Genomic DNA, 11,784 nt, shown 5'->3' on the forward strand with positions numbered 1-11,784 from the left:
TAACCCCTGCCCTGGGCTTCTTATTTTTCCAAATGCATTTCATTTCTGCTTTTTCTATTTCTATGAAGAACATCATTACATTGAATCTGTATAGCACTTTGGGTCATGTGGCCATTTTGACGATATGAATTCTGCCCGTCCGAGAGCAGGGGAGATCTTTCCGTCTTCTAAGGTCTTCTTCAATTTCTCTCTTTACAGTTCTGCAGGGCTCTTTGTAGAGGTCTTCCACCTCTTTTGCTAAATTGATTCCCAAATATTTTTTGAGGCTTTTGTGAATGGGATAGTTTCTTCTAATTTCTCTTTCAGTTGATCCATCACTGAAGTGTATAGGAATGCAATTGATTTATGGGCATTGATTTTATATCCTAGAACTTTGCTGAATTCATGTGTGAGTTCCAGAAGCTTTCTGGTGGAATTTCTGGGTATTCTCAATATAGAATCATGCCATCGGCAAATAATGATAGTCTGAGTTTTTCTTTTCTTATTCGTCTCCCTTTAATTTATTTCATCTGTCTAAGTGCTCTGGCTAGAGTTTCAAGCACGATGTTGAGTAGAAGTGGTGAGAGGGCATCCCTGTCTTGTTCCAGGTTTTAGAGGGAATGCTTTTCTCCATTTAGAATGGTGCTGGCCTTGGGTTTGTGCTCTTGAGCTCTTACCAGCTCACCCTCTTGAGAGGAACTTGGGCTTCACTGAACTACCCAGCCAGATTGACTGGGTTCTCCTAAAACCAGACCCGCTGAAGCCCACGAGTCGTGCAACAACATGCTCTAGCTGGAGGAGGACCCAGCCCAGCGCGACTCGGGTCTCTGGCCCTGCTCTAGGTTTTGACCCACAGCTACAGACGGCATTACTGGGACAGCCAAGGACCTGTTAGCACAGACCACACACTAATGGTGGGATCCCGTCGCTGGGGGAGGTTGTGCCTAGGAGATGTCCCCTGAAGTGGGCGGGGGGCGTCCTCAACAAACGCTCAGGTGGGGGCAGGGTCTCTCCACCCTGGACGGTGACCATGGAGCTGGGCAGATCCTTGTCCAGGGTGCTGTCCTCTGCACTGCGGACGTTTGGTGGTACCTCTGGACTCTGCCCACCAGATGCCAGCGGCCCCCAGCACCACCAAGACATGGCAATCACGAATGTCCCCACTGCTGCCGAACTCCCCGGGGGCAAAATGCCCCTGGCTGCATTGCCCACAGGTGTGGGTCAAACTATCGTCTTACTTTTCTTGAAAATTTTAAAAAGTTCAAAGCCCATGCAAGTGGTTTTAAAAGCACTGGCCCTTGAAGCCCAGTTACTGGTGCTGGTCACTGTCCCCAGGGACGTGTCCCCAACACCTCTTGTTGGTCAGGTCCTACTTCTGTCCCTGTGCTGACAGGCCCGTGGGTGGCCCCAGGGTCCCCCTTCCCCACAGTCCTCAGAATAACTGTCAGGAAACAGGGCGGCAGCTGAGGCTGACCTGGGGTCCTCGGCTGCATCTGGAGACCCGGGAGGGCGTAGACTCGCCCTGTTTGTGGGGTCCAGTGCTGGGTGTCCTCCTGGCAGTGTGGCCTTGGGTCATCCCGCATCCTCTCCCTGACCGCCTTCTCCACGTTGGTGAGCCGGCTGAGACGCGGTGACCTTCCAGTGCACGGCATCGCTAGGATCAGGTTGACGGAGCCCGGACGTGAGGACCGTGGCTGGTCTTCACGTGCCACATAAGTGCTGGTTACTGTCACATACCTGGGGCCGGAAGCCAGCTCAGCTACCTCCCTCCGAGTCTGAACCTCAGCCTTGAGGCTTCAGTTTTTCTTATCTGCAAAGCAGAGAGAGCAACGTCCATCCCTCCTGGGTTGTTAGGAGGGAATCACATGTAACACACCAACTCCAGCACTGGGCACAGAGTCAGCCGTCGGCACGGGAGCTGTTAGCATGCTACTTTATTTATTTTTTCTGTACCAGGATTGAACCCAGGGGCATTAACCACTGAGCCACCCCCCGAGCCCTTTTTTAAAAAGCATTTTATTTGGAGACATGGCCTTGCTAAGTTGCTGAGGCTGGCTTTGAACTCACCGTCCTCCAGCCTCAGCCTCCGAGCGCCTGCCGTTACGCTGCTTTTTAATCGTTGTGTGTTTTCCTGGCCTTTTCGAGCAGTTTTAGGCTCTTGGCAAGCTGTCAGAAGGGACCGCGTCCCCACTGGCTTCTGGCCACACTCGCAGCCTCTGCTCCCCTTCTCTGGAGCGCCCCGCGGCAGGAACACGGAGAGGCGCCTTTCCAGAAGCACCTCTGGGGTGTGCACCTGGGTCTCCCCAGGTCACTGTCACCTGGTCACTTCGGCTGGCGGTGCCTTACCACTCAAGGGTATCCCCCCTGGAACGTGCCAGTTGTCACCTTGGCCTCCTGAAGGACGTCTGGGCTCCCATGTTGGGTAATCAGGAGGAAATCGTCTCTAAACACCTGTGTGCACGTTCTCCTGTGGACGTAGCTCTCAGCTCACGAGGTGAGAGTCCACCTGGCTGCTAGGACGCTGACCAGCTGCCTCCCAGGGCAGCTGCGCCCCTCGGCCTCTCCAGCCCTGCCCCGGAGCTCGGGCCCGTCCCCAGCCCTGCGGCCATGCTGCAGGGGCCTCTCCCAGGTGCCGCTCTTGCGCTGAGCTTGCAGGTCCCTCGGTGTGTGGCCATGGCCTTCCTTTCTGGCTCTTTGCTGGGCCCCACCAGGTCCCTGGCCTGCTGCCCCTGGTGGCTCAGTTTCTCGTCGGCTTGGAGCTGGTCTGGGTCCTGGGAAACGTCCTTTGCTGGCGGTGTCTTCTGCCAACGAGTCCTGAGTCCGGCCGGCCCCTCCTCTCTGCCTGGTGGCTCTGGAGCAGGACTCTTCTCCGCAAACAGCTCAGCTTCCGGGTCCCAGGCCACCAAGGTCTTCTGCTGTCCCCCCAGAGTCCCTCAGGCTTGGGTTGCACCCCGGGCTGGCACCCCGAGAGCTGACCTGTGAGGGCGGCAGGCTGAGTCGCATTCAGGTCCGGCCCAGCGACTGCTTCTGAATGACGGGTTCTTCTTCCCGTCCCCTTCCACCCGACTGTGTCAGACATTTACCCCCCTGAGGTTCAGTGGGCAAAGGTCTCATGCTGTGAATGGGCATCTCCACGCTGGAGGTTTGAAGAGCCCTGGTCATCGAGGAGCCCATGGCTGGGGGAAGGGGGCACTGTGACCCGGTCACTGAGGGGCCCATGGCTGGGGGAACGGGGCACTGTCACCTGGTCACTGAGGGGCCCATGGATGGGGGAAGGGGGCACTGTCACCTGGTCACTGAGGGGCCCATGGCTGGGGGAACAGGGGCACTGTGACCTGGTCACTGAGGGGCCCATGGCTGGGGGAACAGGGGCACTGTCACCTGGTCACTGAGGGGCTCATGGCTGGGGGAACAGGGGCACTGTGACCTGGTCACTGAGGGGCCCATGGCTGGGGGAACAGGGGCACTGTGACCTGGTCACTGAGGGGCCCATGGCTGGGGGAACAGGGGCACTGTCACCTGGCACTGAGGGGCTCATGGCTGGGGGAACAGGGGCACTGTCACCTGGCACTGAGGGGCCCATGGCTGGGGGAACAGGGGCACTGTCACCTGGTCACTGAGGGGCTCATGGCTGGGGGAACAGGGGCACTGTGACCTGGTCACTGAGGGGCCCATGGCTGGGGGAACAGGGGCACTGTCACCTGGTCACTGAGGGGCCCATGGCTGGGGGAACAGGGGCACTGTCACCTGGTCACTGAGGGGCCCATGGCTGGGGGAACAGGGGCACTGTGACCTGGCACTGAGGGGCCCATGGCTGGGGGAACAGGGGCACTGTGACCTCGTGACACAAGGTGCCTGGAAGACCCAGCTCTGAGCCTTGGTCCCTGAGTCTGGATGGGCTCCTCCGTTCAGCCCTGAATCAGGGAGCAGTGCTGGTCACCCTCCTGCACCGGGCCAGACGGGGACGCAGACGCCCGGGCCTGCTCCCGAGACCTGGCTCCCTTCTGCAGGAAGCAGGCAGTAACCCCTGATGGACAGAATCCGGAGCAGGCCCGCGGGCAGCCTTCCCAGGAGGGTGGGGTCGGCTGGGCCTGGTCCCAGCGGAGGCGTCTGTCTGGGGCCTTCTCTGGCAGAACGGGAAAGGCCGCACCCACCTTGCAGGAGTGTCCAGAGGGTTAAAGGAGGTACCACCTGGGGCTCAGCCGATCCTGCCGCGTTAGAGGAGCCTGGCCACCGCGGGCCTCCGCCATAGCCATGCCGTGGTGTCCAGGAGTGGACAGCACCAGGGCAGGAGGGCGGAGGCACCACACTTCTGAACAAGGCAAAGGCCTGGCGTCATGCCACCCTGGAGGCCACGGAAGGCCAGGCGCTGGGTTCCCTGTGACCTGGGTGGACGCTGCGGGGTCTACCTGAGCCCGGGACAGGCCCGACACAGGGTCGGGTGTTACCCTGGTGGCTCCCGTCATGGAGGCTCAGTGAAGCCCACACGTGGAGCTCAACCCCAGTCAGCGCCGGGTGGGCGCTCAGCACTGCTCGCCCCTGGACGGACTGCGGCTGGCGCCTACGTGACCTGTGGCTGCCACCCAGCACAGACACGAGACAGGCATCGCCGGGCGCCACAGAGCGTCCACAGAGCGTCCATTGTGCACCGACCATGGAGAGGCCACTTGACGGTGAGTTTGTTGGTCATCGTGGTCACTCGCCACAGCGAGGCTCGTTTTGACATGGCCACGTCTGCATCCCGCAGCTGCCCCGCTCTGGTCCCAGCCCTCCTCTCCGGGAGACCCCTCCCAGAAGGCTCTGCCAGTTCCCAAGCAAGTCCACGGAACCGGAGCTCCCTAAGGTATTTGGGCCAGCAAAAGAAGCCTGCGGTGGGACGAAACGCACCGCGGTACACGCCCCATGAAGGCAGCCACCAGGTCCTGCAGAAGGGAACCTATTAAAATTCTTTTATTTTTTTTTAATCTGGGAAAGATTATTTTTCCAGTTTTTGTTTTGTTTTTTTGTACCTGGGATTGAACTCAGGGGCACTTAACCCCCGAGCCACACCTCCAGCCCTTCATTTATATTTTATTTAAAGACAGGATCTTGCTGAGTTGCTCAGGGTCTCACTAAATTGCTGAGGCTGGCTTTGAACTCAAGATCCTCCTGCCTCAGCCTCCCAAGCTGCTGGGATTCTGGGCGTGTACCACCACCCACTTATTTTTCAGGCTTTATTGAGGTTGAATGGGAAATGAGCACTGCTATGTTCCAGGCACGCAGCTTGACAACATGTGCATGTTGTGGAATGACCGCCAGTCAAGCTCATTGACATGCCCCCCACCACGTGTGTGTGTGTGCACCCCTGTGTGTGCGTGCCCGTGACCGAGTGTGCCGTGAGTGTTATGACAAGGGTGCCCGCCATATGCCAGGTCCGTGGAGTGCTGTCACCTTCTGTCCTAAGTATGCACACTGCCAGCTCTCTCGCTCCCTGGAAACCCCGCTGCCCGCTGCCCTCTGCTCTGTGGGGGCTTTGGGTTCCCTGCAGGCGTCCTGTGTGCCTTTCTCCCCGTGGCTTGCCCTCGCGCTGCAGAAGGCAGCCCCTGACCCCACCCAGGCACTGTCCAAGTGACCTGACCCCAACAGAGCCTTTGAGCCTGCTTACTGACGTCCGTCTGAAGAGCCCAGTGGCACTGTGTCACTGAGCAACCTAGATGACTTGGTGAGGTGACGTTTGTTTTCCAGATTTGGGCCCAGAAAACATAAGGCTCCTTGCTCTGACCACGCAGCTGCCATCAGCAGAGCTGGGACTCAGGCTGAGTCTCGGACCCCAGCCAGGAGTGGTTGAAAATGACCAGTATGCAAAACTCTCAGAACCACTGCAAACAAACAACGAAACACCAGGCCGCAGTGACCCCGCAGGGCTGAACGCTCCTCTCAGTGCCCCTTCTCCCCTCTTCCTCCTCTCTACATCCAGTGACAAAGTCGCCCACAGGTCCGCAGCCCAACAACCTGCAAACCTGGCTCAGCGACGACGTCTCAGCTCCGGATGCCCTCGGAGGCCATGAAGGTCTTTTCCTGCACTCCTGGCCGCCGCCCACCACCTCCGCCCCGTTCCCTAGCAAGGTCTCCCACCACGAACCCCTGCGGCTGGCTGGTCTTGCTTCCTGGTGTGCCTTGGAGACACTTGGTTCTCAACGCTACCAACCCACGTCACCCTTCCAGACCCAGGGTTTCCTGCAGCGGAGTGGACCACAGCTGGCCCTCTGTCCTCATCAACGGCGTCCCCCGTGCCAGTGTTGCAACTGCTGCTTGAGGGGCCTCCCGTGAGCCGGTGCGACCCTGGCTGAGTGCCCCCCAGTGTGGACTGCATGTTTTACTTCTCTTTTCCAAAGATTTCAACTTGCAGATAGACACAATATCTTCATTTTGTCTATTTTTACGTGGTGCTGAGGCGCCAACTCAGTGCTCACACACGCTGGGCAAGCGCTCCACCCCGACCCAGCCCTGCCCCTGCAGGCCCCCAGGCAGGCGGTGGAGCTGGCATGCCCACCAGGCAGCGGGAGGGCACCGTTCCCTCACACCCGCCAGCATCAGGCGTCAAGTGGTGCGGGCATGGAAGACCTCAGCACGGCCCAGAGGTGACTCCAGCTGCCTGGAAGGAGGGGCACAGAGAGGACGGGCGTGAGCTGGCACGTGGCTCAGTGTGCAGCCCCAGCAGCATGGCAGAATCCAGGAAGGGAGGGCCAGCTCCCCACTGGCTGCGGCCTGGCAGAGAGGCGGATAACGAGTGTGTATCCCGCCGTCTCCAGGGAGGAAGGACAGCCCCGAGGTCCCCAGCGGAGGTGGATCTCTCCCAGAGATTGCCTTCTGCCAGCCTGGGCTGTGTGTGGCTGCAGGTGAGTGCTCACGTCGGGTCCTGGGGACCAGCACTCAGACGGGTGGCCCTGCCTAGGACCTCACTGCAGGTAGGAGGTGTGGACGCCCTGCTCTGCGCGGTGGCGGAGCTCCTCCGGCTTCCACTTCCTGCCAGATCCGTCACCCGAGGATAACCTCATAGCCAGAGTGGTGGGGGACGCTGGAGGGCAGAGGGAGGACTGCTGGGCAAGTGGGCAGAGACCCACCCTCTGGGCTTCACATTTCTGATCTGAAAATAAGAATATCGGTGGGTCTCCAGGAGACTGATACCCCGTAGCTCTAAAGCCAGCCTGTCCTTCCTCCGCCCTGCTCCTCTCCTTCCCCCTGCTTTCCTTCCCCCCTTCTCCTTCCCGCCCTTCTCTTCCCCTTCTCAGTGTGGTCCACAGGCCGGGCACACGCCTTCTCTCTCGCCACCGTCTACTTCAGAAGGCAAGTCAAGCCTAGATCTATCCACAAAGGCTTCCCCCGCAGCCTTCTTTATAACTGGACAAACACTGACCGCGACTCCCTCACCTGCCGGTGGTGGCGGTGACAGGCGCTGGTCAAGGGCTTGCCCTGTGCCAGGCCGGTCACCTCCGCACACTCCAAGGTGGAAGCTCCTCAGCTGACTCTCACAGAGGCTCTCTGAGGTAGAACAGGGCTGTGTGTCCCTCGCCAAAACACAGGACATGCCCAGCTGCCTTCACTGACAGGGAAACACTCCATTGTGCAAACAGAGAAGATACGAGACGAACCCGCTGAGGTTCCGCCTGTGCCTGAGCTCGGCTGCCTGAGGGGAAGGGCGCTCCAGGTGAGCCTCCTGAGCTCCGCTTAACGGCGTCCCCGGAGTCTGGTCGGGAACATGGTGGCCAGGGTCGACACCGGGAAGGGGTGTGCCACCGTGTGAGCCCGTCACCGGGTTGAATCCTGGGGCTGGGGCTGATGGATCCCTTGCTATTTCGTAAACACCCCTGCTGTCTCGAGCGGGCTCTGAACTTCTCACCGTGTTAAATGGGGTCAGCACTCAGTTCCTAGCCATTTCAAGAGCACGGTGCATAAGGGCTTTCACACTGAGCAGCCCTCCAATCCCCAGAACCTACTCGACCTTGCAAAGCACTGAAACTCTGTCCCCATTAAAGGTCAACCCCCCACCCAGGCCTGGCCACTGCCATCTGCTCTCATCCTCTATGACTGGTCCATTCTCAGGACCTTATGCAAGTGGACCAACTACCTTATAGCAAGGTTGCGGGGGCTCTCATTCCTCCCGTCCTGTCTAGATTCTAGCAAATTTTCTAGAAGCAAAATAAATGGCCACATACAAAATTTTAAATGTTCCAAGGATACGTGAGGATGGACGTCCCTGGCCTCTCTAACCCCAGTGAAACGCTCCAGAGGCCACCACTGGGAGTAGACTCCCGTGGGACATTCCAGAAACATCATGGCGTATCCGCGGAGGACCCTCACTGTTTGCATGCCCTCCGGGTTCTGCTCCTGCTCCTCGGGCACCAGGCGGTTTCCGCCCATGGCTGCGACAGTAAGAACATGTCCTAGCGCACCCCCCCAGTCCCCAGCTGCCCTCACTCTTGGGCCTGGGTGCACTAACCTGGCAGTGGCACTGATTTCTGGAGGGGGACCACACAGGACAGAGAGCTCCTGAGGCCCTCGTGTGGCAGACACTGCCGGTGGCCTTGGAAGAGCTCCTTCCAGTCCACCCCACTGTGGGTGCTGGTGGGAAGATCTCGGAGGCCATCCTTGCAGCTGGGGGAGGCGGCCCTGGGACGGTCAGCTTGAGAGCGACGGTGTGGGGTGTTGGACTGGCCATGGCTCCAGAGTTGCAGAACAGCCCCACTGGGCTCCTGTGGCAGTGCAGGTAGAGGTGGCATGAAGTCCCCAGGGTCACAGCAGGAAGGGGCTCCTGTGGCAGTGCAGGTAGAGGTGGCATGAAGTCCCCAGGGTCACAGCAGGAAGGGGCTCCTGTGGCAGTGCAGGTAGAGGTGGCATGAAGTCCCCAGGGTCACAGCAGGAAGGGGCACTGGGGTGTTCATCTGAACTGTTAGGGGCAATGGCTACTACCGAGCTCTTACCTTGTACCCGGCACTGTCCTCCTGGCCACCGTCACGAGGAAGGTACCGTGACTGCCCCCCTTACACGTAATGAACCTGTGTGGGGCCTTAGTGGGGTATAAACACAGTTTCCTCAAAAACTTAAAATTTATTGTAAAACCAGCGCTGTGCTGGACACGACCCGGTCAGGCCTCTCCGTCTGCGGTGGGGGTGATCTCGCAGGCCGAGACTTCCTTGGGTGCCGCTGACTGGAGTCTGAGATGCACCTCACTGGGTCCCCACAAGCTGGGCGTCAGGTCCATAGGTGCCTTAATCATCAGGTGTGATTGGCAAGTAAAACCGGAGGCAGGCAAGGTGTGCAGCTCGCCCTTCGGCACACATCAGGTCGTGGAACGAGTACTCCCATCACTCTCGTGGATCCATCCCTCATGCGCAGGACTCCCGAGGCAGCCCCCTGCCTTCCCCCCCTGCTCCCACACTTGGCCCTGGACACCCCTCTGTGGAGAACCCTCATTACCCAGCAGAGTTTTGGAAACAGAACAGATGCTCAATCAACAGAGGTTGAATAAACGAGAGCAGCCGGCAGCTCTCACAGGAGCTGAGCACTGTAGGGCCCTGGGAAGCGGTGCACACTCTTCAGCAGGTCTTCAACCAGCAGGAGTCCCCAAAGCATGTGCACGAGCACCCCACAACGGAGCCGCCAGGCTGGGCCACCGCGGTCATGTCCCGGTGCCCAGGGAGCTGCGGTCACCTGTGTGTTTTCCACCAGGCACCCAGCCATTTCACTCTAGGGTCGAGGCCAGCCAGAACAGAAGCAGGAGGCCCTTGCATGAAGGGTGCTGATGGCCTAGGCCAGGGAGTCGCCGTGGAGCAGGATGGAGCAGACCCCCACAGTGTGCAGAGGGTTCCTCACAACACCCCCAGCTTCAGAAGGGAGTCTGAATCTGGGAGAGGAGAGGCCGGAACGTCTTCCCTGTGGTTCACCGCTGCGCCACTCAGGACAGTCACTCAGGAGTGCCAGTTCCTCTTGGCCATGAGCACACCCCGGTGCTCTCTGCACCGGATGGTATTCACCTGCAGTCTGAAACAGTTTCTTTCACGGTAGAACCCACCTGCAGATGAGGAGCTCCACCAGCTTGCTGGCTTGCAGCTTCACGGAACACAGCAGTCAACCCAACATCAAGCGTCTTTGCCAGGCTGTGTGGACAGTCACGATCCTGGGCTGGGTGGAGAAGGGAGAGCAGGGTGCCGGTGCTGGGAGAGGGGGCGGAGCCAGCAGGAGGCAGGGCCCAGTGAGAGGGTGTCGGGACCTATAAGAAGAAGGTGCCCAGGAGGGAGGGCAAATGAGAACATAGCTCTCCTTGGCTCCCTCTCCATCCAGAACCCCGGCTCGGTGCCTGCCACAGCGCCTGGGAGCCCGGAGAAGTCAACGGTGCAGCCTGGTGGGTGGGCAGGTCCCAGGACACTGACAGATGAAAGGATCCCTCCTGACTGGAGAGGAGGGGACAGCAGGGCAGAGGACAGAGTCCAGAAAAGCAGGCAGGGCCAGGCCAGCTCGTGAGGACCTCTGACTTCCTCCCTGGCCTCTGCGCACCACGGGGTCTGATTTGCCCTTGGCCGAGACCCCTGGGGCTCTGCGCCCAGGCACATGCGCAGCAGGCACGGCCTCACGGGCACCTTCTCCATCCTCTCCCCTCCCAGGCTTCCTCGGCCGGCCGCGCGCCCTGCAGCTGGCCCATGCCCGTGGCCCGCACTCCCCCGGGCGGCCCCGCAGCCCTGGCCTGGGCCAACCAGAGCGGAGCGCGCGACTTCGTGCTGCTGGGCTTCGCGCACGTGCCCAGGCTGCGCGCGCTGCTCGCCACACTCTCCCTGGCGCTCTTCCTGCTGGCGCTGCTGGGCAACGCGCTCATCGCGCTGCTGCCCGGCCTGGACCCCGCCCTGCGCGCGCCCATGTACTTCTTCCTGCGCCAGCTGGCCCTGGTGGAGCTCTGCTTCTCGCTGGACGTGGCGCCGCGCCTGCTGCTGACCCTGCTGCGGCCCGGGCGTGGCGTGTCCCCCGCGGCCTGCGCCCTGCAGCTGCTGCTCGTGCTGTCGTGCGTCCTGCTGACCGCCATGGCCTGGGACCGCTTCGTGGCCATCTGCAGGCCGATGCACTATGGTGCCCTGGTGAGCCTCAGGCGGTGCCGCCTGCTGGCCGCCGCCTGCTGGCTGGCGGGAGTCCCCGTGGCGCTGGTCTTCACCGTCTGGCTGTTCAGCTTCCCCTTCTGCGGGCCGCGTGGCATCCGCCACTTCTTCTGTGACATCGCCCCTCTGCTCAGCCTGGTGTGCGCAGACACCAGGGTCTTCGAGGCCAACGTGTTGGCGGCCACGGTGTTGGTCATGTTCATTCCCTTCTGCCTGATGGCCACATCCTACGCCAGGATTCTGCTTGTTGTCCTGCGGATGCCGTCGGCCTCGGGGCGCCTCAAGGCGCTGTCCACCTGCGCGTCCCACCTCATCGTGGTGATTCTGTTTTATGGCACCACGGGGGTCATCCATTTGCGTCCCAAGGCCAGCTATTCTCCCCCATGCTGAACCCCCTCATCTACAGCCTTCGGAACAAGGAGGTGAAGGCTGCCCTGGGGCGCCTGTGCCGGTGGCCTCGCCAGTCTGGACTCGGGACATGAGCTCTTGTGCCCCAAGATGGGAGTCAGAGTCAGCATCTGCTTTTGCCCAGGATCTTTGTGCAAGTGTGTGTGGTGCTCAGACTCTCTCAGGGAACTGTCCTCTTTCTCTTTTCAGTCTGGGTGGCCCTAGTCTTAGAAATCCCTGTGCCCTGGTGCCCGGGCTCCTAGACGGACGGATCACATCTTTCTGCCCAAGCAAA

The 11,784-nt window shown here is 60.3% G+C and overlaps 1 pseudogene; it reads left to right on the forward strand.

Moving 5' to 3' along the window:
• Positions 1-10,655: 10,655 nt before the first annotated feature.
• On the forward strand, positions 10,656-11,584 carry LOC124084145 (olfactory receptor 10A7-like; annotated as a pseudogene).
• The last annotated feature ends 200 nt before the right edge of the window (positions 11,585-11,784 follow it).

Source organism: Marmota monax, unplaced genomic scaffold (assembly GCF_021218885.2).
Source record: "Marmota monax isolate L192 unplaced genomic scaffold, Marmota_monax_Labrador192_F-V1.1 WCK01_AAM20220418_F8-fsc00215, whole genome shotgun sequence".
NCBI classification, from domain to species: domain Eukaryota; kingdom Metazoa; phylum Chordata; class Mammalia; order Rodentia; family Sciuridae; genus Marmota; species Marmota monax.